The 25,433-nt window shown below is 39.7% G+C and overlaps 1 long non-coding RNA gene across 2 annotated transcripts; it reads right to left on the minus strand.

Annotated features, from left to right (window-relative positions):
* Positions 1-3,005: 3,005 nt before the first annotated feature.
* Positions 3,006-4,931, minus strand: LOC141634428 (uncharacterized). 2 transcript variants are annotated; one of them, XR_012539149.1, is made up of 4 exons: positions 4,761-4,931; positions 3,733-3,833; positions 3,221-3,313; positions 3,006-3,139 (listed from the first exon to the last, which is right to left on the minus strand). It is a non-coding gene; the product is annotated as an uncharacterized LOC141634428 (long non-coding RNA). The 2 variants fall into 2 exon arrangements; XR_012539150.1 differs by having other exon boundaries at positions 3,221-3,379.
* Between the last annotated feature and the right edge of the window lie 20,502 nt (positions 4,932-25,433).

The raw sequence follows: 25,433 nt of genomic DNA on the forward strand, positions 1-25,433 counted from the left end.
TATCGTATCTACCACGTATATATCTCTCACGACACCAACTCCATACATAATCAACTACCATCCTCTAATGCTGCTAGCTCCATAATATCATCAACTATCAAACCCAATACTAAGACACTCATAGACATCAAACGGAATGTTACAGAAAGTATTCATCAAAGGTCAATAAGTAACATTTAAAGTTATTTTACAAGTGATACAACCAAACTACTAATACAAAAGATACAACTCGACCAAGCTATATAACTACTTCTTAACATCACTCGTGAAGACTCATCCCTGCCTGAACTCCAGCTACCATCCAAGACAACACCTGCTAAGACTAACTACTCACCATAAGGGATCACAGCAGACACAACAAAACAAACAAGACACACCACACAAGGTCAGTAACTGAGGCAAGACACAACAATCAACAATCAACTATCAACATATCACAAACACAACCAAACACACACACACACCAGTCACAACCACTCCAACCAATCACCGTCACCGACTGTCCACTGGACCAGCCCTGCCAGTGGGGGACCGCAGCCGTTCCCACCTAAGCCCCGCTCATCATACCGAGCGATAACCCTGTCCCATTAATGTGCACATCCCCTCCCGTGGCGGGTTCCACGGAGGGCGAAACTAGGGCGTGAAGCCACTCCTGCAAGTGACTCCACTCAGCCAAGGACGCACCTCGAGAACCAAAGACGGTCAATTACAAACAGCTGCACTATAACAACAACCAATGAAACAGCATACACCAATCGATTACCATACACAATCAGCCACACGGTCACAACAACGATACACTAACGACATAACAACCGACACACTAGACAACCAACAGAAACTGAGTAGGCGAACCTACCTTTAAGCCAACCGCATCAATCCCTTGATCAACCACTAGACATCAACCAAGCACGCAACCCCTATACAAACAGCATACAAGTCTATTACTGCCACTACAACCCTACAAGGAACAACAAAGACAAAGACGATGATGATGACATACCTACGCAACTCACAACGGCGTTAAGACTGCTACCCGACTCAAGCAACTCATCCTCAAGGCACTAGCATCCTCAAAGGCTCCCATGGAAGGTATTTGGTGAAGAGAAAGGAGGAAGGCGATATATAGGTCTGAAGGAAGGAGGCGGAAATCACTTGCGGTTTTAACAAAACACGATTATAAACCCTCGCTGAAAAGACGCTACTCGATCGAGTAACTAACTTACTCGATCGAGTGGCCCTACTCGATCGAGTACCCAAGCTACTTGATTGAGTAACCTCTACTCTATCGAGTACCACTCATCCTCATATCTTAACAAGACACTAGGCATCTCTGGCACGCATTCCCAATAACCTTCACCCGCTCCCAATGGTCGGCCAACGTCGGCCAACGGGTCCCTAAAAGGGCGGGTATTACAACCATACCGACTTGACATCTACTTACCATTTCCTCATATTCATCCTAGTACATATTTTGGCATGGTTTGAAACAATCAAAAACCCACAGAAAAGCCTACCAAAAACTAGAAAGCCCGCTACTCCTACACTAATTGTAATACCTGGTACTATAGAGACTTCTAAAGGACCCTTTGAGGAATAGGGAGCGAACACTTAGGCTTGATAAGAATCGTAATCGTGAGTAAGGAGGTAAGCACTAGACCGAGTGTGAGTTATACTAGACCGAGTGTGGGTGGGGTGGAACGAGTAAGTGGCACTCGGCCGAGTATTGGGATACTCGGCCGAGTGAGGCGTACTCGGTCGAGTGTACGGATCCACTCGACCGAGTGGAACGGTTCAGTGGCGATATAACCTATGTCAGGATTAGAATCCGTATAACCCTAAATCATTTCTTTTTCTCTCTAAAACCTCAAACAGTCTCCCTTCTCTCTAGAACTCTTCCAAACCCTCTTCCATGGAATCTAAGCTTAAATTTGAAGATTCTACACCTTCTCCTCCACTTTTGCCCTTTTCATGTGGTAAACTTAAGTTCACACCTCGCCCTATATTGAATCTGTTACTAACGGAATTTCTGTCAGAAATATTAAATCTGTTAAACAAGGATTTTATCTAGCTAAATGACTAATAACCACCTCACTCGCATAACTTTCCAACCAAGCATACAACCTTACACAAACCTAATATTTAGGGGCTGTTTGGTTCAAAGTGTGGGAATGGAATGGATTGGGATGAGAATTCAGGGTGGAATGGAGTTAGAACCCCATACCTTTTAACACTTGTTTGGTTCAATTTTGTAATGGATTGTAATTCAATCAACAGACGGAATGTAACTGGTCATAGACAATGAACTCTACTATTAAATCCTGCGAAAATAATTCAATCATGTGCATATTTCAATATTACTTATACAACACAATTTTTTAAGGCAATTATCATACGAGTCGTCATACAACCCGTAAATATTGTTTAAAGCAATAGACACATGTATTATTGCAACGAATCATGTATACCTATGAACAATCACATGCAACTTTTTTATAAAAGCAAAAAAAAAAATATTATGAAAGTAGAAGATGAAGACTTACGTAGAGTAGAACAACAGCAATTTGGATTTTTTTTTTCTTTCTTAATTTTAGGTTTTGTATCCGGGGGATTGGATTTAGAAACTTGGAGGAGGAGTAGAGTATGGGATTCCAAGGGATTGAGGTGGATTGAGAAACCCTTGGGTTTCTAAATCCATTCCAAAAGTGGTCAACCAAACACTTGAATCGGTGATATCCATTTCAATCCATTCCATACCCCCAACCAAACACCCCCTTAATCTTTCAAACAACTTAATCGACAGTAGCATATAGCTCATTAAACAACCTGGTATTCCTCTCCTGCCAAAGGAAATAAACAGCAACAACCATGGAGCATCGACCTCTTTTTTTTTTAAATGACGGCCTCTGAAATTAGCGAGATGATATAACTCATGCTCAAGAGAACTAGGTCTCCTATAAATACCAAACCATGCAAGAACTTGCTGCAAAACACGGCGAGAGAAGGAGCAAAGTGCACCTGCTAATGCTAACACAAAACTGAGGTATCTCTACACAATATGCAATCAATAATGCACGCCATACTACTATTGATAATATGCGACGTGCAAAATCCCTCTGTTTCTTGTGGATCCTGGATCCTGCAAATGACAGAACACAATCTTTTCACGGACCACAAAATATGTCAATCAACGATCAAATACAACAATAGGTATACACACCTCAATTTAACAAGAGAAACAAAGTTTGCCAACCATTGTGTTATTTGAAGAGGGATCAAATAGATGAACTTCCTCCGAGAGAGTATCTGAGTCCTGCAATATGAACTTAACTTTTATATTTCACCCACTTTTCTGCAGTCATCAAACCACTCTAATTGCCTGCCAGACAAACTTGGATGATTAATATGAATTTTTTATATTTCACTCACTTTTATGCAGTCATCAAACCACTGTAATTGCTTGTCAGACAAACTTGGATGATTAATATTCAAAAAGGGAATATTTATTGTCCTCGTCTATTCTCATTTTTAAGTGTGCTATAATATGCGTGAGTGATGAATGATTTAATGAGCCTATTTCATTTTTATTAGGAAAATTAATGATTGTGTGCTATAAAAGGGTATTAGTCATTTGTTCTTCATGAAATCATTTGAAACAGTGGTGTATGTATGCATATGAGCAACAACAGGTGCAATGAATGACAAATTTGGCATAAAAGACAGCAGAGTTACCTACACACAGATCAGTTTTGGACTTGAGACTGAAAAACACCGTCAGTTTCAGTTTAAGGATAGATAATGAAACTGGACTGATACAATTCTTCTGCCGCCACCTGAGAAGCATAAAGAATTTTGCTAGTAAATAAAATCATTCAGGATATGACTGCATCAACACATATTCAGAGATACAAGAATTTCTCAAAGAGCTAATGCTACAAAGCTCATATCGGGGTAATGTCAGTGAATGCCTACGAAAATTAGACACTAAAAACTTGGACTGTTCATTCTCCACATTCTTATAAACATATTATCATATTATTTGATACTCCGTTTAAATCTAGCTATTTCAACACAACATCATTAACCTGAATAAACCTTCTAATTTTGAGCAAGAACTCTTTGATAAGCCTAATATAAGTAGTTCCTCCGTTCCAATCAATTGTTTACCTTTAATATTCTTTGTGAGGGTTATTTTATCAAATGTAAACAAATGATTGAGACGAAGAGAGTATCAATCAACGAGCAAGACTGAGCTTAACTAAAAAGGGGAAGCTTGAATTGCGTAGGGGAAGTATTCTTCAGTTTCACTGAGGTTTTTTGCGGAGGAAGAGACGACTCAAAATAAGGTCTCCTCCAAAGGCTGAAACATCATAAACTCTTGTTATTTACCCAATTCTTAGCCAACTTCCAGAATTTAAAATTTAATCTATTCAATTGTTCACAATGTGCAAATCTTACCAAATAATCCATTTTTTTCTCAAAGTTAGTACAAAACAGAACAACACACTATGCCCTCCACATGTTCGATTAAATTCCTCAACAAAGCTTCTACCATGAATGTTGACCCCTTTTTCCTCACATTAGAACTTCAGCAATCAAATTAATTAGACAAAGCAGTTGTACACAAGGGAATACGACTCAAGGCTCAAGACTCAGACATAAACTTGAACAAGGATATGAATCGAATTGAAAATAACGTCGAGAATCGTAAAAAATCGCTGATACTTCAACAATAAACAAAAAAATTAGCATCAAATTACCTGAATGAAAGGGAATATGTTCATTTATTCAATCGTAATCCAAACAAGTGCAAGTTACCTGAATAAAACCGTTGTTATTAATAAAATTAGCATAAAATTAGAAGGAAAAAGAGTAAAAAGAAAAAAGGGAGTCCAGAGGACGGCGAGCTGGGCGGCGTCTATAATACCCGTAATTTGATAATTTGATAATTATTTATAAGAATAATTTATCTAATTCGAATAATTAATTAAAAAGCAATTATATTAATAATTGGAAATAATACGATAATTAATAATAAAATAATGGATGAAACGGGAAACATTGTGCCGTATAACAATAAAATAATAAAAGTACTCGTGTAACATTAGTAGTAGTAGTAATAATAATAATAATAATAATAATAATAATAATAATAATAATAATAATAATAATAATTACATACGGAGTATTTCCTAATTGATTTGCTTATAACTTTAACCTACCTCTATAAATAGATGATAATCTACAACAATAGACTTTATTTTTCATAAAATCTGAATAATTCATAAAAGAAAGAGAGAGGGAGATCTAAGGGAGAGAAGTAGAGGAATTTCGTAAAGTTTATCGTTTCAAGGTAAGACCGCCTTATAATATAAGGTATTGATTTTGTAACTAATATAACTCATGTTGTAGACCACCGTATGACTAACTAAGACCCTGACCATGACCGTGGACCACCAGGGAACGACCTGACCTACCGTTGACCACCATTGACCGACGGGAGAGGGGGTTTGAAGGCGGTTTCGTGGGTGGTTACGAAAGGGAAATCGGGTAATTAAATTGGGTAATTGAACCCTTAAACGTGACCATCGTGGCCTGGGATTGGGTTGGTTGATTGTGGGGGAGAGAGTCGACCATGGTGCAGGTGTCATGGTGGTTGCAGGTGGTGGCTTGTGGCGGTGGTGGCGGTAAAAACACGAAAACAGGGGAGGTAATAGCGTTTGTATGAGACCATCTTAAGATGAACACCGTGACCGGTGTAGTTGCGACGAGTGTAAGAGGGGACAACCTCTATAACAACCGTGAGTCGTAGGCGACGATGGTGGTGGTGAGAGGTGGTGGGTCCATATGGGGTGGCCGGAATGCGCAGATTAAAGAGTGGTGTTGGTGATGTTGTTGTCGGGTTGAGTTAAGGAGTATGACCCCAGTTTTGTCGACTTGTCCTTGACCGTGGGGGATGGTGTGACCAGTGGGTCCACCGTGAGTCAGAGGAGGACTACGGTGGTGGCCACTGGTGGCAGGGGTGGTTGTTATTGGTGAGTGTTGCGGGTTTGTGTGTATTGAGAGCGTTGAGTGTTTGTGTTTGTTTGTTATTGGTCGTGGTTGCTAGGGCGTGTCTTGCTGGCCGTGTGTGGTGGTCATTGTGACACCCCCATACTCCGAGTGCCTTACCAGGACCACTCAAGTATAGAGATGTCACAATCTCGGTTTTCCGAGGCAATGATAATCAAAAGACAATAAAGAAACAACATTTAAATAGTATAAAGTTTAGTGAATACAATCCAAAACCAACTGATAAAAATACGGTTACATGTTCTTAAACCAACTGATGATCAACTAAATAAAATGTCCGACAACTTATCAAGCTACAGCGAAAGACTCTATCATCTCGTGGTGACTCATCCCAGCTAGCCCATATGTCTCGACTCATACCTGCTCAACAACTGCTCACCATCCCCGCATGGATCGCCACAGTTTTTCAAAACAAAGACGGGTCGAGACTAATCACACAATCAAAAATATAATCACTATAAGACAGAAACCAACACATCTCAACCGTCACATAACCCAAACTCCATAATCACTCCTCATCACTGACTACACATTAAAGTGTGTAGTCTTGCCAGAGTACCCGTCGCAACAGGTTACTCCACTCCGCCAGTGGGGGATCGCAGTCGTTCCCACCTAAGCCCCGCTCATACCATAGAGCGCATAACCCAAATCCATTAATGTGCACATCCCTTCTGTGGCGGGTTCCACAGAAGGCGAATAATGGGCGTGAAGCCACCCCCGCAAGTGACCCCACTCAGCCAGGGACGCACCCCGAATACCACAGACAGATACAAACAATTACAACTATCAACAGTAACCAATTCCATCAACCGTCACAATACAAATACGATATTATACAACAATCACAACCAACAACCAACACATTATGTAACTAATACTGAGTAGGGAAACCCTACCTGGAATGCAACACACGCAGACGATCTCAACAGCTGTATCAAAAAGCCTCCTCTACGAATCCTCCTCCTAACATATCATCACATAATCACTAACCATACAAAACTAACACAAATCCCCAATCCCCCAAATTAGGGTTTAAACAAACTTGATTAAATAATATAAAATCGGTACGTAGATCTTACCCTCGACGCAAGAATCCCAAATATGTAAAGAACGATGAAATCCGACCTCTCAAGCTCCGGGATTTGTCAATAACACGGATGAATGCGAAGAACGTAACTTAAATCTCTTTTCAATGTAGTTAGGTTTGTAAAAGTGTATTATGAAGATGACGGAACGATTTAAATACTAATCCGTGTTATTAACAAAACCCGACAAAACATCACCCGTAACCGTGCTACTCGATCGAGTAGCTGACGTACTCGATCGAGTACCCTACAGGTAGAATACTTTTCTAAAAACCAAAACACCCTTACTCGACAGAGTAAGACCCACTCGATAGAGTACCCAGAGGCTCATAAAACCGTAGTATTACAGTCTTCCCTCCTTAAACAGAACTTCGTCCCCGAAGTTCAAACCACAACAAAACAAAACATACCACCACACTCCCGACACTACAACCAAAACAAAACTCAACATAAAAACATGCTACCAACCAAACTCAACCCGACTCAAACCAAACTCAACCCGACTCAAATCACTACAAAACATACCGACACAACACAAAAAGGGTGTAAAAACTCTTTGCGATCATCTCCTACCCCCCTAAAAGAAACAAGGTTACGTCCCCGTAACCATACATACCTGATCAAAAAGGAAAGGGTAACTCTCTCTTATGGCCTCCTCTGCCTCCCATGTAGCTTCCTCTACCTCATGATTATGCCAAAGGATCTTAAGCAAAACTGTCTCACCACTCCTAGTCTTCCTAACCTTTCGGTCAAGAATCTGCTTAGGAACCTCAAGATAAGACAAGGACTCATCTAGCTCTATGCTCTCTGCCTCTAACACATGTGACGGATCACTCACATACTTGCGCAACTGAGATACATGAAACACGTTATGTACCCTATCAAAAGAAGATGGTAAAGCCAAACGATAAGCAACCTCTCCAACCCGGTCTAGGAACTGATATGGCCCTATGAACTTCTGACTCAGCTTGCCTTTCTTCCCAAATCTCATAACCCCACGCATAGGAGACACCTTCAGAAGAACCTTATCCCCAACCTGAAACTCGATATCCCGGCGATCTGCATAACTCTTTTGCCTATCCTGGGCTGCTCTCATCCTTTCCCTGATCATCTTTATCTGCTCAACCATCTCATGTACCATCTCTGGTCCTAAAACCACTGCATCTGCACTGTCGTCCCAACAAATCGGACTCCTACAACTCCTCCCATATAAGGCCTCAAATGGAGCCATGCCAATACTAGTGTGATAGCTGTTGTTGTAAGAAAACTCAATCAAATCCAACCTCTGTTCCCAGCAACCACCAAAATCCATCACACAAGCTCGTAACATATCCTCAAGAGTCTTGATTGTTCTCTCGGTCTGTCCGTCTGTTGCAGGATGAAATGTTGCACTCATCTTTAACGTCATTCCCAAAGATTCATGCAACTCTTTCCAAAACCTTGAGATAAACCTTACATCTCATTCAGATACTATGTCTTTAGGCACCCCATGTAACCTTAACACATGCTTCTGATAGGCCATAGCTAATTGTGCCTTAGTCCATGTATCTTTCATTGGTACAAAATGAGCTGACTTGGTCAGTCGATCCACTATAACCCATATCATGTTGTTACCCTGTTGACTCTTTGGCAAACCCACGATAAAATCCATAGAGATGGATTCCCACTTCTACTCAGGTACCTCAAGCGACTGAATCTTACCTTGTGGTCGTCGTTGGTCCCCTTTAACTCTCTGACATGTCAAACAACGGGCCACAAACTCAGGTGTTTCTTTCTTTATCTCAGGCCACCAGAACGTCTTCTTTAAGTCCTTATCCAGCTTGTCACCACCTGGATGTACCGAATATGGTGTACAATGTGCCTCTGTCATAATTGTCTTTTTCAGCTCCTCATCATTAGGGACACACCACCTCCCATCAAACCTCAAACTACCGTCTGTACGAATAGAGAATCTAGACACTGTCCCTTTCTCTACTCCAGCTCTCCACTCTGCCATATTAGGATCCAACACCTGTTTACCTCGAATATCATCATATAGATCAGGCTGCGCTGACAAATCTCCCAAGGCATCCCCTCTCTGCATCATATGTATCCCAAACCTCCCAACCTCATCTCTCAACCTCATCAAAGTTATAGCTGTGCACAAGGAATGTACACTCTTCCTGCTCAAAGCATCTGCAACCCCATTGGCTTTCCCTTCATGGTAGATAATATCCATGTTATAATCGCCAATCAACTCCATCCACCTCCTCTTTCTCATGTTCAACTCCTGTTGAGTGAAGATGTACTTGAGACTCTTGTGATCTGAGAATACCTTAAAGGTCGCCCCATAAAGGTAATGTCTCCAAATCTTGAGAGCAAACACCACTGCACCCAACTCTAGATCGCGTGTAGGATAATTCTCCTCAAAAGGTTTTAATTACCTTGAAGCATAGGCAATGACTTCACCGTTCTGCATCAACACACACCCCAACCCATTCTTCGAGGCATCTGTATAAACCTCAAAGTTCTCACTCCCTTCAGGCAATGCTAGGATAGGAGCAGTGGTTAAACGCTCCTTTAATGTTTGGAACGCCGTTTCACAACTCTCATCCCAACGAAACCTATTCTCTTTCCTCATCAAAGCTGTCATAGGTCTAGCAATCTTGGAGAAATTCTTCACGAACCGTCTCTAGTATCCAGCTAAACATAAGAAACTCTGGATCTCATCTACATTCTTCGGTGCTTCCCACTTGGTAACTGCCTTAATCTTTGCCGGATCCACAGCTACCCCTTCCTTAGAGATCACATGTCCCAGAAAAGCAACTTTCTCTAACCAGAACTCACACTTGGACAGCTTAGCATACAACTCATGCTCCCTCAAGGTCTGCAACACAATCCTCAGATGTTCCTCATGTTCCTCCTTAGTCTTGGAGTAGACTAAGATGTCATCGATGAAAACCACCACAAACTTGTCCAGAAACTGACTGAAAACTCTATTCATCAAATCCATAAACACAGCCGGTGCATTAGATAACCCAAAAGGCATCACCACATACTCAAAATGGCCATACCTCGACGTGAAAGCTGTCTTTGGTATGTCCACCTCTCTAATCTTCACCTGATGGTACCCCGACCTCAAATCAATCTTGGAAAAGACTGATGCACCACTCAACTGATCAAACAGGTCATCTATCCTTGGCAAAGGATACTTGTTCTTCACCGTCACTCGGTTCGGCTCCACCCGTAATCTATGCACAACCTCAAACTCCCATCTTTGTTTTTCACAAAAAGAACTGGTGCTCCCCACGGTGATACACTAGGTCTAATGTATCCCTTCTCTATCAGATCATCTAACTGTTTCCTGAGCTCCTCCAACTCCTTAGGACCCATCCAGTACGGTGCCTTAGATATTGGCCCCGTCCCCGGTTTCAGCTCAACCGTGAAATCTATATCCCTCTTCGGGGGCAACCCCGGAATCTCCTCTGGAAAGACATCTGAAAACTCCCCCACCACTGGTATCTGATCAACTGTCGGACTCTCTATCCGGTCATCTCTCACATGGTATAGGATCAATGGGCACCCCTTCCTCAGATAGGACTTCAAAGTCACAGCTGCAATCAACTTACCTTTGAGTTTGACAACAAACCCTCGATAAGACACACTAATGCCCTTAGGACCTCTCAAAGACACTTTCTTTTTATGACAGTCTATCTTTGCTTTGTACTTCCCTAACCAATCCATCCCGACTATAATCTCAAAACCGTTTAAAGGAAACTCTAGCAAGTATACTGGTAGATCAACTTGCCCAACTATCATAGATACATCCCTAAACAACCTCCCACATGTTACAGACTCTCCCGAAGGTATAAAAACTTGCTCACTTACAGATTCATACTCTCTCAAACCCAACTCTTTAACATGACTCGAAGATACAAACGACTGTGACGCCCCTGAATCAAACAAAACAAAGATGTAAACACCATTAATAAGAAAGGTACCAGTGATAACATGTGCGTCGTCCTCAACTGCTTGTTTCTCCATCATAAACAGCTTTCCACTGGTCTTCTGCCCACCTCCTTGGACGGTACTAGTAGAAGTAGTCGGCTTAGCACCCGACCCCTGGTTGTTGTTGGTGTTCATAGCTGGCTTCTGATAAGAATTACGGCCATTGCGGTTACCTCCCCCGTTGTTGCTCTGACCTCCCCGGTTGTTCCATGACCCAGCCGGTCTGTTGCTCGCAAAACTTTGTGTCGGCCCCTGAGAAAAACTCCCCTGTCCCGACTTCTGGTAACCCCCGTTCGCCGCACTGGTGCACTCATGTCTCTTGTGGCCTACACCGCCACAGTTAAAGCAGGTCGTACCCCAACTACCACCACTACTACCACGGGCACGCCTGTATGAAGCCCTAGCACTAAACCCTGAACTAGAAGAATATACTCTAGCTTGAGTATAGTTGCCCTTCTTGTAGCTTGATTTGCCACCACCCTCGCTCTCAGCCTTTCTTTTCTCAGCACCTCTCTCCCGGGCCATCTCTACCAACCTCTCAGCTCTCCCAGCCCTCTCATAAGCTTCCTTAACATCAGTAAGGACTCCCACGGGTAACTTATCCATTATCTTGGGGGTCAACCCCTTCTCGAACCTCAGAGCTAGGTTCTCCTCACTCAATCCCATATACTCAGCATATCTAGACTTCTCATTAAACTGCTTGTAGTACTCAGCCACAGACATCTCAGAGGTCATCTTGAACCCATCAAACTCCTCCCTCAACTTACTCCTCACATGCTCCAGCACGAACTCCCTCTTCATAGCTTTCCTAAACTCCTCCCAAGGGATAGCAGGCAGCCCCTGCTTCTCATACATATCTCTAGCACTCACTTTCACCTTATCCCACCACTTTCCTGCTGCCTCCCTCAAGTAGAACGCAGCTTGTTCTACCCTCATCTCATCCGGACAATGTACCAGATCCAGAATATTCTCCATCTCACGATGCCAATTGTCAAGAAGAATTGGCTCCCCGGTTCCCTTATTCTCTTTCGGGTTAAACCTCGCTATATAGAGACTGATCTTAGAGTGATCAACCTCCTTATCTTTCCCCACTCTCTTTAGGGCCTCCGTAAGAGCATCTTTATGTTCCAACATCTTAACTATATCATCAACGTTCATGCTCTCAGCTCTCGCATACAAAGCGGTACATATAAACATACATACTATAACCCAAAACACGAAAACAGCCTGCCCATAACCCACTCGATCGAGTGCCAAAACCTACTCGATCGAGTTGAGGCTACTCGATCGTGTGCCCAACATACTCGATCGAGTGCCCCGACTCCAGACCTCAAACAAACCTTCTGATCTCTAACATACTCGACCGAGCTAACAAGCCACTCGATCGAGTGCCCTCTACTCGATCGAGTGCCCCTATGTACTCGATCGAGTACCCCAAAACACGGTTATGACCATAAAAACGTCAACTATCCACTCGATCGAGTGACCACTCGATCGAGCACCTCACCCACTCGATCGAGTGCCCCCCACTCAATCGAGTCATGCAGACTCGTGAATTTTACCCGCATGTTATCTCACTTCCCAATCTTACATATATTACCACACTTTAAATACTATCACAAATACTCATGTTTTCTAGCGATTCTATACACAATCAATGAACAATTATACTCATGTTATCAAAATGCCACGTTATAAACAACCAATATGCTTTTCATTCAATTTACATATAAAACGTATCTCTTCTCTTTTAACCATACTTTCAATTCTCCACTTCCAACATCCAACAGTTCACAACACACACCGTTATGCACACATTTGAACCAGCAGACAACACATACGACCTTGACACATACCCCCCCGTGACCGGTTCAAAATTGCAGGGCGAGTTCGCGACTTTAGGACGTCTCCCAAGCCTTTGCATTAGCTCCTACAACTTTTACCCCGGGTTCATTTTAATTGACTCCCTATATTCATTAAATTCATTAGTTATAGGTTTTAGGATCGTCTCTCTGATACCACTTTGTGAAACCCCATACTCCGAGTGCCTTACCAGGACCACTCAGGTATAAAGATGTCACCATCTCGGTTTTCCGAGGCAATGATAATCAAAAGACAATAAAGAAACAACATTTAAATAGTATAAAGTTTAGTGAATAAAATCCAAAACCAACTGATAAAAATACGGTTACATGTTCTTAAACCAACTGATGATCAACTAAATAAAATGTCTGACAAACTATCAAGCTACAGCGGAAGACTCTATCATCTCGTGGTGACTCATCCCAGCTAGCCCATATGTCTCGACTCATACTTGCTCAACAACTACTCACCATCCCCGCATGGATGACCACAGTTTTTCAAAACAAAGACAGGGTCTGTACTAATCACACAATCAAATATATAATCGCTATAAGACAGAAACCAACACATCTCAACCGTCACATAACCCAAACTCCATAATCACTCCTCATCAGTGACTACACACTAAAGTGTGTAGTCCTGCTAGAGTACCCGTCGCCACAGGTTAGTCCACTCCGCCAGTGGGGGATCGTAGCCGTTCCCATCTAAGCCTCGCTCATACCATTGAGCGCATAACCCAAATCCATTAATGTGCATATCCCTTCTGTGGCGGGTTCCACAGAAGGCGAATAATGGGCGTGAAGCCACTCCCGCAAGTGACCCCACTCAGCCATGGACGCACCCCGAATACCACAGACAGATACAAACAATTACGACTATCAATAGTAACCAATTCCAACAACCGTCACAATACGAATACGATATTATACAACAATCACAACCAACAGCCAACACATTATGTAACTAATACTGAGTAGGGAAACCCTACCTGGAATGCAACACACGCAGACGATCTCAACAGTTGTATCAAAAAGCCTTCTCTACGAATCCTCCTCCTAACATATCATCATATAATCACTAACCATACAAAACTAACACAAGTCCCCAATCCCCCAAATTAGGGTTTAAACAAACTTGATTAAATAATATAAAATTGGTACGTAGATCTTACCCTCGACGCAAGGATCACAAAGATGGAAAGAACGATGAAATCCGACCTCTCAAGCTCCGGGATTTGTCAATAACACGAATGAATGCGAAAAACGTAACTTAAATCTCTTTTCAATGTAGTTAGGTTTGTAAAAGTGTATTATGAAGATGACGGAACAATTTAAATACTAATCCGTGTTATTAACAAAACCCGACAAAACATCACCCGTAAACCAAACTACTCGATCGAGTAGCTGACGTACTCGATCGTGTGCCACTTACTCGATCGAGTACCCATGATGCTCGATCGAGTACCCTACAGGCAGAATACTTTTCTAAAAACCAAAACACTCTTACTCGACAGAGTATGGCCCACTCGATAAAGTACCCTGAGGCTCATAAAACCGTAGTATTACAGTGATTGCTGGTGTTTGGACCGTGGTTTGGCTGCCGGTAGTGGTGGCTCTCGGTGGGGCTAGTCGTGGAGGTGTTTTATGCCGGGTTGGTAGGGTGTAATGCGTGTTTTGGGGGTGTGTCCAACACGGGTTAAACCGTGTTTGTTGGGTGTAGTTATGGGGTTTTTGACACGGGTTTGGTTGATGGTCGGGTTTGGTTTTAGTTTGAGACGGGTTTATAAATATTAAATTACGTAATAATATAATTAATATAACTATTTTATAATTAGTTTAATTATTTTATAATTTGTTTAGTTAGTAATTGTGAATTATTATTTGTATTAGGTGACGGTTTTATTGAGGAACTTTATATGTTGATTGGATTGCATTATTGGAGTGCATAATTGGAGATTTGTTTGCCAAGAGATAACTACTCAACTCGTTTTCTTTTGTGGAATTGAATGGATTAATGGATGCGTAAATTATTATTGTTGGATTATTGTGGTTGTTTATTATTGTATGGGAATATTCGTATTGGCATATTATTTCATTGGTTATCCTCAGCCTCGGACTGGGACGACATTTGTGTTTATATTGTGGGACATAATATTGTTATGAGATTATCCTCAGTCTCGGACTAGGATGACATTTGTGTTTATCCCCGGGCCAGGAGTTGGTGGGACGACGGTGTGGTGGAGCCTCGGTCAGGGACCGTGACGACTAGTGTGGATACGATGGAGAATTGGTGTTGGTGTTTATTCCACGTGATTGCATATGTTAAGTTTGTACGTTTAATATTGTGTGATTATCCTACTCAACCTCGTGGTTGACAGTGTATTCGTGAACACCTGTGATGAACCATAACTGGGAAACAGACTTGACAGGTACTTAAGTTAGCTGACTTGGGGGCTTATGGGGATGCATGAGGACTCTGCCAGTCTACCTAGAAGTTTAGATCATATAGTTTTATTACACTTTATTTAATTTCCGCTGCGAGTTATAATTAATGTTAATTAGTATTGTTTATTTATAATAAACCTTTATTCGCTAAATCTTAATCTAAGTACTTTGGTTTGTTCTAATTTGTTATTCACTACGTCGGGCAACCGAGATGGTAACACTCTCATTTACTTGGGAGGCCTAGCTAAAGGCTCCTGAATAAATGGGGGTATTACAAAGTGGTATCAGAGCAAAACGATCCTCAGGCCTAAACCAATGAACAATAATGAATGTAGGATGAGTCTAATAAAATGAACCCCTGGTAGAAACTGTTAGGTGCCCCTCTTAGTACGGTTAAGTAGACGTTCTTAATTCGTACCATGGCCCTCTCAGTTTTGAACCGGATACCTTGGGGAAGGATAACGAGAGATGGGTAATTAAAAGAATGTTGCTTAAATATGGGTCTCTGGATGCTTTATGGTAGAAATTTTGCCAATTTTATTGTAGGATGAGAAATTGAAAGGTAAGTAAATTGAAAAGGAGGCTGATGGCCTAGAGCCGTGTATGGATATGGATGTGGATTTGTTGATTTTGTGATTGGATTATTGTGTGAATTGCCTTATGAGATATTTTAAAGATTGAATGTGTATATGGGCATAGATTGTGAGATATGAATGATTGGATGTTATTAATGTGTACAATAGAATTATATGTCTAGTGATATGCAGAAACTGTTATCCCTGAACCATGTTATGATATCTAGATTTTCTTTTAAGATGTTAGAACTTTATTAAGCCAATACGAGGTGTAGTATCTTCGATGATGACCAAGATTACGAGGATGTAACCTTACTTTTAAGGAGAGTAGAATGTGATAATAATTGCTAAAATAATTGCTAGAGCACAAATATTTAAGTCGACGTGGTATAATTACGTTATTGTGAGGAATATAAGCTTGATTAATTTCTCAGATTTTTGCCCTTATTTGTTTTGATTGTCATTTACTGTCCGTTTGTTGCCTATGAAAAAAAAATTTATGGATAGTAGCCTTGTGAGTTATCTTTCGTTTGGCATTAGTTCATGTTTATAGGATATAAGGTTTAGGAAAAATAAATATTTTAGTGGACAGTGGTCAGAATGTTCCTGTACAGTTAAGTTTTCGACAAACTATTTTGTAAAATTTATCATTTAATTTGTACTTACAATTTATTGCTTAATTCAAACTGCACTGTTTAAAAGACTCGTATACGGTTTCAAATTGATAAGCCACGTTGCAAGATCTTACTTTTATATTTAATTGTGATTTTTACAAGTTGACCCAAGTTTATATAAATCTGTTGCTAAATTTCTGGTTCGACCAATCGATTTGTAAAATTTATTATAAATGTTGGAGCTTGTGTCCTCCACAAATTAGTGTGATAACATTTATAAATCTCTTATAGGTTCACAAGGGTATAGTTCGTATTTTATCAGTTGATTAACGATTACCTAATAACGGTTGGCTTGCCAGAAAGTTTGACGTTATTATCATACAGATGGCGGTGATCAACTGGTCCCTAAAAGTCACACCTAAAGGATGTGTTTGAGAAATGTGATTGTATGAAAATATAATCACATTGATGCCTTATATGACTAAAAAGTTAGTCAATGTGTTGATGAGACAATTATTTAATGTCGATTAAATAATATTAGTTAAGACGAATTAATTGTCAATTCGTAAATTGAATATAATAAATTATATTTAATTAATGTATATAATGTTAGCTTGGACGAATTAATATGTTAATTAGTAATTAAATGTAATCGGTTATATTTAATCAGCTAATGATAAATTATACGATATTGTCATAATAAATTATTATTGACCCGTATTAATTAATTTTTTTTTTGGTGTTGACCAGGAGTATCCCCTACCGACAACTGGGGCAATCTCCTTCGGGGTTTTGAAGGCAATTAATGCGGTATAATATAAATGGCAATTTATAAATAATGCATTTATATACATGGTCGATCGACCGGGTGTGTCAGTCGATCGACTGATATGCCCGTCTCTGTAAATGGGCCGAAAATTAGAAGAAATAAAATCTACCCTAATTACTCCTTATACTCGGTTTAAAGGAAGATGAGGGTGATCACTTCTTAATTTAATTTTCTAACTCATTCTTGCCTCTCATCTAAAAACACAAAAACCAAAAAAACCCTAACAATTTTACAGAAAATTTAGGGATCGATTCTAGCAAGAAGCAAGGGCATATCTCATATCATCTTGGGTGCAACTGATAGGAGAATATCATTGCGATATTGTTCATAGGCCATAAAAGCTAGGACCGAAGGTTATTTCTTAATCCTTTACGTTTTTTTATGCAATTTAGTTTTATGACTCGAAATCATCTCTATAATTCGTTATAATCCTTAATAATAAGAGAAGTATACAGATTATTTCCCACAAGTGGTATCAGAGATAGGCCACGAATTTTATTTTGATGATTTTCATAAAATTGGATGTAAACAAAAATTGGTCTCGAAAATTAGGGTTTCGGCTGTAATTTTTTTTTGAAGCCGTAGCTGATTTCGTTTCATGGTTTGGTCGATCGACTAGTACCCTTGGTGGACCGACTGCCTCGTCTGTTCAACCGAAATTTTTTTCGTTTTTGATATTTTTATTTCCATTTGATTCATACATATTGTTGGTTTAATCAGTTTAGATGATAATAAAATGATTTGTAGATGCTTTGATTTAATTCGGATTAAATTAAATTGTAAATGGAATCGTCATGTTGATGATATAAAGCTATATAGTTTTTAGCATATACGGTTAATCACGTTTCATTAATTCATATGCTAATCGTGTTCTAATAGCAACTATAAACGATTTTGTTCATCTTAATTTGTTTTTGTTTTAGGGCATTTTTGCCGCAAGAAAAAAAATATATGACGGCTATTTTATTAGGGTTTGCCGAGAGCCCCAAAGAAGAAAAAAAATTTTCTGTTAATTTTTTTTTTGGGTATTGCCGAAAAAAAAAAAAAAATTGTTTTGTTTTTTTCATCCAGCCGAGAAAAGAAAAAAAAAAGGATTGGATTCGGTTTTTGCAGAATTACCGAAAGAAAGAAAAAATGTTTTTGATTTCTGTTTTTTTTTTTTCTTTTTCGGCCGAGCTGAAAAAATAAAAAAAAAAATTTCTGTTTTTTTTTTTTCGTTTTGCCGAGATCAAAAGAGAAAAAAAAAAAGTTTTTTGATTGGTTTGTTTTGGCCTAGAAATATTATACATTAAATTTACATGTATAATAAATTATTGTGAAGGGGTTCATAATTCATAGATACCTAATTATTTTAAAGAAGTTTAGAATAATGAATGGATTAAATTCATATTACAAGTTTAATGTGAATTAAGATTAAAATTAATGTGATTAATTGAGGAATTGTCACTTAATTTGATCAATTAAATAGGTGGTTTGGATAAAATTAATCTACATAATTAAAGAATTATGTCTTGTATGTTTAATTTTTTTAGTTGATGCATTTTATTTAGTTGAATGAATCGTTTGAATGGTTTAATTTACGTATTTTTGCAATCGGTTGTAATTTGTAATACCTAGTGTGGCCTTAGCCAAATTATGTTTTCGTAATGATGGGAACATAATTTTTAATGTAATTTGAGATCTCGAATCTCTTTTATTTTTCTTTAGTTTTTGGGTTTTGAAATTAGAATGTAATAAATAGGTTTATTATGTAAATTTATTTATTGTAATTTTCAAAGAAGACTAAAGATGGAGATTGGAGCTCACTCCCGCTACATGGATCAAGATGGAACATCAAGACAAGCTTCTCGGGTCCATGGATTGATTCCAAAGTTTTATTCATGTTCATTTTGATAGGATAGGCCACACTAGGACTTTATTTTGTTTTACGTTTTACCGTTCTTATTGCTTTTCATTCACATGCTAGTTAATGCATCATATTCCGCCTAAAACCAAACCACCTACTAAAATGCATGAAAATTGACACATATAGGTTGTATGTTAGTTTTCATAGACATACAGATGTCACATGTTTATTAAGCCATCACCTTCGTTTATTCATTCACGCATGCTAGATATTAGTTCACTTAAAATGAATTAAAATAAAGTTGATGGGATCTTCCTCTAAAACGGAAATTGAGATTAGTCTTTATAAGGGCAAACAACTATGAATCCCTTCTTCGTCAGTAGGCATAATATGACCCCATCTACGTTGGGTAAGTAGTTTGTGTTGACTTAGTTTATCTCAACATTATAGTCCGAAGAGTTTCTCGTGATTATGATGGACTAAAGATAGAATTTGCAGAAATTTATCGACCAAGAATTCTAACAGTAGAAATAGCCAAAAGGTTGGCTTATCAATTTACAGATAATTGAGTCTTGGGATCATTTATATAATTCTTGAGGAAGGTCAATTGTATAAATGTTTGAGTCTTCACGTTATGACATTAGATCATTAGACTTAAATTAAAATCGATGCACATGCTTATTATTTATTCTTCTTTTCGCAGTGTAGAACACGCTTATATTACTGTTACAACAAATGGCTAGAAATAACGAAATCCCAATGCCAAGTGCCACACTTGGACGCGAGTCCTGGCTGAAAGTTTTTATAGACAACATGAATCAGTACACGCGACTGAAAAATGATGGGTCCAACTTTGCGGACTGGGAGGCAACACTACGGAATGCTGCCATTGCTGATGGTAAGCTCAAGTACTTAACTGAGCCAATACCGGTAAACCCAGGCCCCAATGCGGGAGTTAAGGAGTCACTTGCTTATAGTGATTTCGTTATGGAAGCGGGTGCGATAAAGAACGTACTCATCTTTGCAATGGAAACTAACTTGCAGAGATGCTTCATTGCCCAAGGTGCGAACAAGATTTTCACCACGCTCACTAACGAATTCTCAAAAGCATAGAGGATCGTTACTTATGAGCATACCTGTCGCTTCTTTGATGCGAAACTCCAAAAGGGCCAACCGGTTAGCCCGAACATTCTTAACATGATTGAGAATGTCGAGAAATTGGAGGCACTTGATTGTAAAATCAGTGAGAGCATTGTCATTGACCGAATGCTTCATTCTCTTCACGATGGTTTTGCCCTTTTCAGGGCGAACTACTACATGAATGACTTGAAAAAGAGTCCTCATGAGCTACACTCCCTTCTCGTACAGACCGAGAAGGATATGAAATTGAGTGGGAGCATGAAGCAGGATGTTCTCACGATTTCCAACAAGGTTAAAGGTAAGGGCAAAGCTCCAGGCGACCTAACTGTAGGTAAGCCGAAATTCAAGAAGCCAGGAAACGGTAAGAGTGGGCCCGGTGAGAATAGTGGCTCACAGGGCAAGGCAAAGAGCAAGGGCGGTGACATTGAGTGCCATCATTGTCACAAGACTGGACATTAGCGAGGAACTCCGTGTCCCCGTGTACCGTGAGGACATTAAAGCAGCCGCGTCGTTCTGTTGGTATGTCATCTTATATTCATATGATTGAGATTAACCATGCAAGTTTCGAACTTGGGTACTTGATCTTGGTTATGGTTCTCATCTGTGTAATCATTTGCAGGGACTAAGAAACATCACACCTCTCGGAAAGGGTGATGTGGACTGCTGAGTCCGGAATAGAGCCGAGTTCTTTGTTGTCTCGAAGGGAACATATGTAATCCAACTCCTAGTGCTTTTCATTTATTTTTAAATAATCACTATGTACCCAGTTTGTCTAAGAACATTATTTCGATTTTAAAATACTAGATAAAGACGGATTTTCCTTTTTAATAAAGGATAATAGCTGTATTTTCTCTTTCAATGAAATGATTTATGGTAAAGCGGTTTCCATGAATGGAATTTACATCTTATATCAAACCACGGAAGTATTACACGTGAATAATAAGAAATTAAAGGTTGGTGACAAAGATCAAACCTATCTATGGCATTGTCGAATGGGACACATAAATGAGAAACGTGTAAAGAAACTCGTCGATAATGGGACTATTCCTGCATTCAAATTTTCTACATATGGCACGTGTGAATCATGTCTCATTGGCAAAATGACTCGAATTTCCTTCAAAGGTGTTGGAATGCGCGCTAGTGACCTATTAGGACTCATACATACTGATGTTTGTGGACCTATGTCAATTACCGCTAGAGATGGCTATAGATATTTTATCACTTTCACGGACGATTTGAGTTGATACGGATATGTCTACTTAATGAAGCATAAAAGTGAGTCATTTGAGAAATTCAAGGAATACCAGAACAAGGTTGAAAACCAACTGGGTAGAAAGGTTAAAGCACTCCGTTCAGATCGGGGTGGCGAATATCTTTCAAATGAGTTTGATCAACACCTTAAAGACTGTGGAATCGTTTTGCAGTTAACTCCACCTGGAACACCTCAATTAAATGGTGTGTCCGAACGGAGAAATCAAACCTTACTTGATATGGTTCGATCCATGATGAGTCACACGGTAGTGCCTGATTCATTATGGGGTTTTGCTCTTTTGTCAGCTGCTCTTATACTTAACTGAAGTCCGACTAAAGCTGTCGACAAGACTCCATATGAAATGTGGAAGGGAACGGTCCCCAAATTGTCCTTTATTCGGGTTTGGAGCTGCGAGGATTATGTCAAGTGGAGACACGAGGATAAGCTCGGCCCGCGGTCGGTCAAGACATACTTATAGGTTATCCAAAAGGAACGTTTGGTCATTACTTCTATTCGCCTACCGAACATCGAGTTTTTGTTACGGCTAGTGCGACGTTCTTATAGAAAGAATTTCTCGAGAATAAGATAAGTAATAGAACCTTCGAGCTGTCGGAGATTCCAGAACCAACAACCGAGGAACAGATGGAGGAAGTTGTTCCCCCAACTGATGATACGGTTAATATTCCTGAGGAACCTAGGAGGTCGGGTAGAGTCTCTCATCCTCCGGACAGATACATTGGTATGGTCGATGAGTTTGACGTTTTGCTCTTAGAGAGTAATGAACCCGCTACCTATAAAGGTGCTTTGGCCTGTTCTTACTCAAATCTATGGCTCGAAGCCATGCAATCCGAGATGGACTCAATGTATGAGAATGACGTATGGGATCTAGTTGATTTACCTAATAAGGTAAAACCTCTACAGTGCAAATGGATTTACAAAATAAAGCATTCTGTAGACGCGCAACCAGATACCTATAAGGCACGACAAGTGGCAAAAGGTTTCACTCAAGTGCACGGATTGCATTATGATGAGAGTTTTGCACCTGTAGTCATGATACGTTCCATTCGGATAATCTTAGCGATTGCCGCATTTCATGAATATAAAATTTGGCAAATGGATGTGAAAACCGCCTTCTTAAATGGTCATTTGGAGGAAGAGTTTTACATGATGCAACCCGAAGGTTTCATAGATCCTGAACATCCTAAGAAAGTATGCAAGCTTAAGCGTTTCATTTATGGACTTAAGCAAGCTTCTCGGAGTTGGAATCATCGTTTCGACCAGGTGATAAAAGAGTATGGTTTCACTCGATCGGTCGAGGAACCATGCTTATATATCAAGTCGAGTGGGAGCAAGATTGTATTCTTGATATTGTATGTCGATGACATACTCTTGATTGGGAATGACATTCCTCTCCTATCTTCGGTTAAAGAATGGTTGAAGAACCATTTCCAGATGAAAAATCTGGGTCAGGCACAACGCATTTTGGGAATCCGTATCTACCGAGATAGATCACGACGGACGTTATCACTTAGTCAGAAGTCTTATTTGGATAAGATTCTTGAGAAGTTCAGCATGACGAACTCCAAGAAGGGGAACCTTCCAATGACGTCTGGGATGCAGTTGAGCAAGTCTTAATCACCCACGACGCCTGAAGGGATTGAGCGCATGAGTCATGTTCCTTATGCATCTTTAATAGGATCAATCATATGTATGCCATGATATGCACACGTCCAGACGTGGCATATGCATTGAGTATGACGAGTCGGTACCAAACGAATCTAGGTGAAACACACTGGATAACTGTTAAAAATATCCTCAAGTACCTACGGAGGACTAAGGATAGGGTATTGACTTATGGAGGCGATACTAAGCTATGCGCAATCGGTTATGCAGATGCTAGCTTCCAAACGGATCGAGATGATTCAAAATCTCAGTCCGGGTTCGTCTTCACTCTTAATGGTGTTGCGGTCAGCTGGAAGAGTTCCAAATAGAGTGTTGTAGCAGATTCTACCACTGAATCCGAGTACTATGCCGCTTCGGAAGCAGCTAAGGAAGCGATATGGATACGTCAATTCTTACAAGGACTTACGATAGTTCCTAGTTCGAATGACCCGATCACCATCTATTGTGATAATAGAGGTGCCATCTTCCAGGCTAAGGAGCCAAAGTCTAGCAACAAATCTAGACATGTACATCGGAAAGCTCACCTGATCCGTGATTACGTGGAGCAAGAAGAGATAGTGATTGATAAGATAGCTTTGGATGATAACATCGTGGACCCTCTCACTAAACCGTTGAATTTTGATAAGCATGAAGGGCACGTTATTTCCATGGGAATTAAACGTGTTCCTGAGTTGTAGTAGTTGATTATGAATTTGATACATTATCTTTTTGATATACTATTAATAACTTCATCGTTTTATTATAATATTTTATTTTTCATGTAGATTGTACTGACAACATTGAACACCACAAAGTGAACTGAATTACGTATATATTTTCTTTGGTCCATAATCGCCTTAATGAGCTGATAACTCTGGCTACTATATTGTGCAGTCGATTGATGGTGGGTTCTACGAGCCATAAGTCAAACTGTTGACAGATCGATCACAAATGCGAGATTATAACGATACCTCGTAGGACAAATTTTTGTGACAACGTAATGGAGTCCTTAATGTTTAAAAACATTCGGTGCCAGGTCGTGGATAGGACATCGATTGTGTTCCTAGAGTCGATTCTTTTGACTATCGACTGTCTCTTGAGATTAAGGCAGTTTTTGGGTGACTTTGGTTTCTTTCTCACGGTCTGCCGTAACTGGAGGCTAAGTAGATATTTTATGGGTCATTTCATAATGTGCTTACATCTGCAGGATTCGAGTTGAGGAAAATATCCAACCTTTATTAGGTATAGTTATTTCTCAGGGCCACTCGAGGAGTTGTAACTGAAATGCATGGCCATGCTCGAATGATGATTCGTTTATCAGTTAAGTTACTCTTTAGTCGGGGAAACCACTCTTGATACAGATCGCTTGTAAAATACGACCTTTGTGAATACAGATTTCGCAAATTATTTTACATTGAGTGGGAGAAATTTTAGGATATGAGAATCGGTTATCGCACATACACTTGTGAGGACAAGTGGGAGTTTGTTGGAGCTTGTGTCCTCCACAAATTAGTGTGATAACATTTATAAATCTCTTATAGGTTCACAAGGGTATACGTCGTATTTTATAAGTTGATTAACGATTACCTAATTACGGTTGGCTTGCTAGAAAGTTTGACGTTATTATCATACAGATGGCGGTGATCAACTGGTCCCTAAAAGTCACACCTAAAGGATGTGTTTGAGAATGTGATTGTATGAAAATATAATCACATTGATGCCTTATATGACTAAACAGTTAGTCAATGTGTTGATGAGACAATTATTTAATGTCGATTAAATAATATTAGTTGAGACGAATTAATTGTCAATTCGTAAATTGAATATAATAAGTTATATTTAATTAATGTATATAATGTTAGCTTGGACGAATTAATATGTTAGTTCGTAATTAAATGTAATCGGTTATATTTAATCAGCTAATGATAAATTATACGATATTGTCATAATAAATTATTATTGACCCGTATTAATTAATGCGGTATAATATAAATGACAATTTATAAATAATGCATTATATACATGGTCGATCGACCTGGTGTGTCAGTCGATCGACTGATATGC

The sequence above is a fragment of the Silene latifolia genome, chromosome Y (assembly GCF_048544455.1).
Source record: "Silene latifolia isolate original U9 population chromosome Y, ASM4854445v1, whole genome shotgun sequence".
Taxonomy (NCBI): Eukaryota; Viridiplantae; Streptophyta; class Magnoliopsida; order Caryophyllales; family Caryophyllaceae; genus Silene; species Silene latifolia.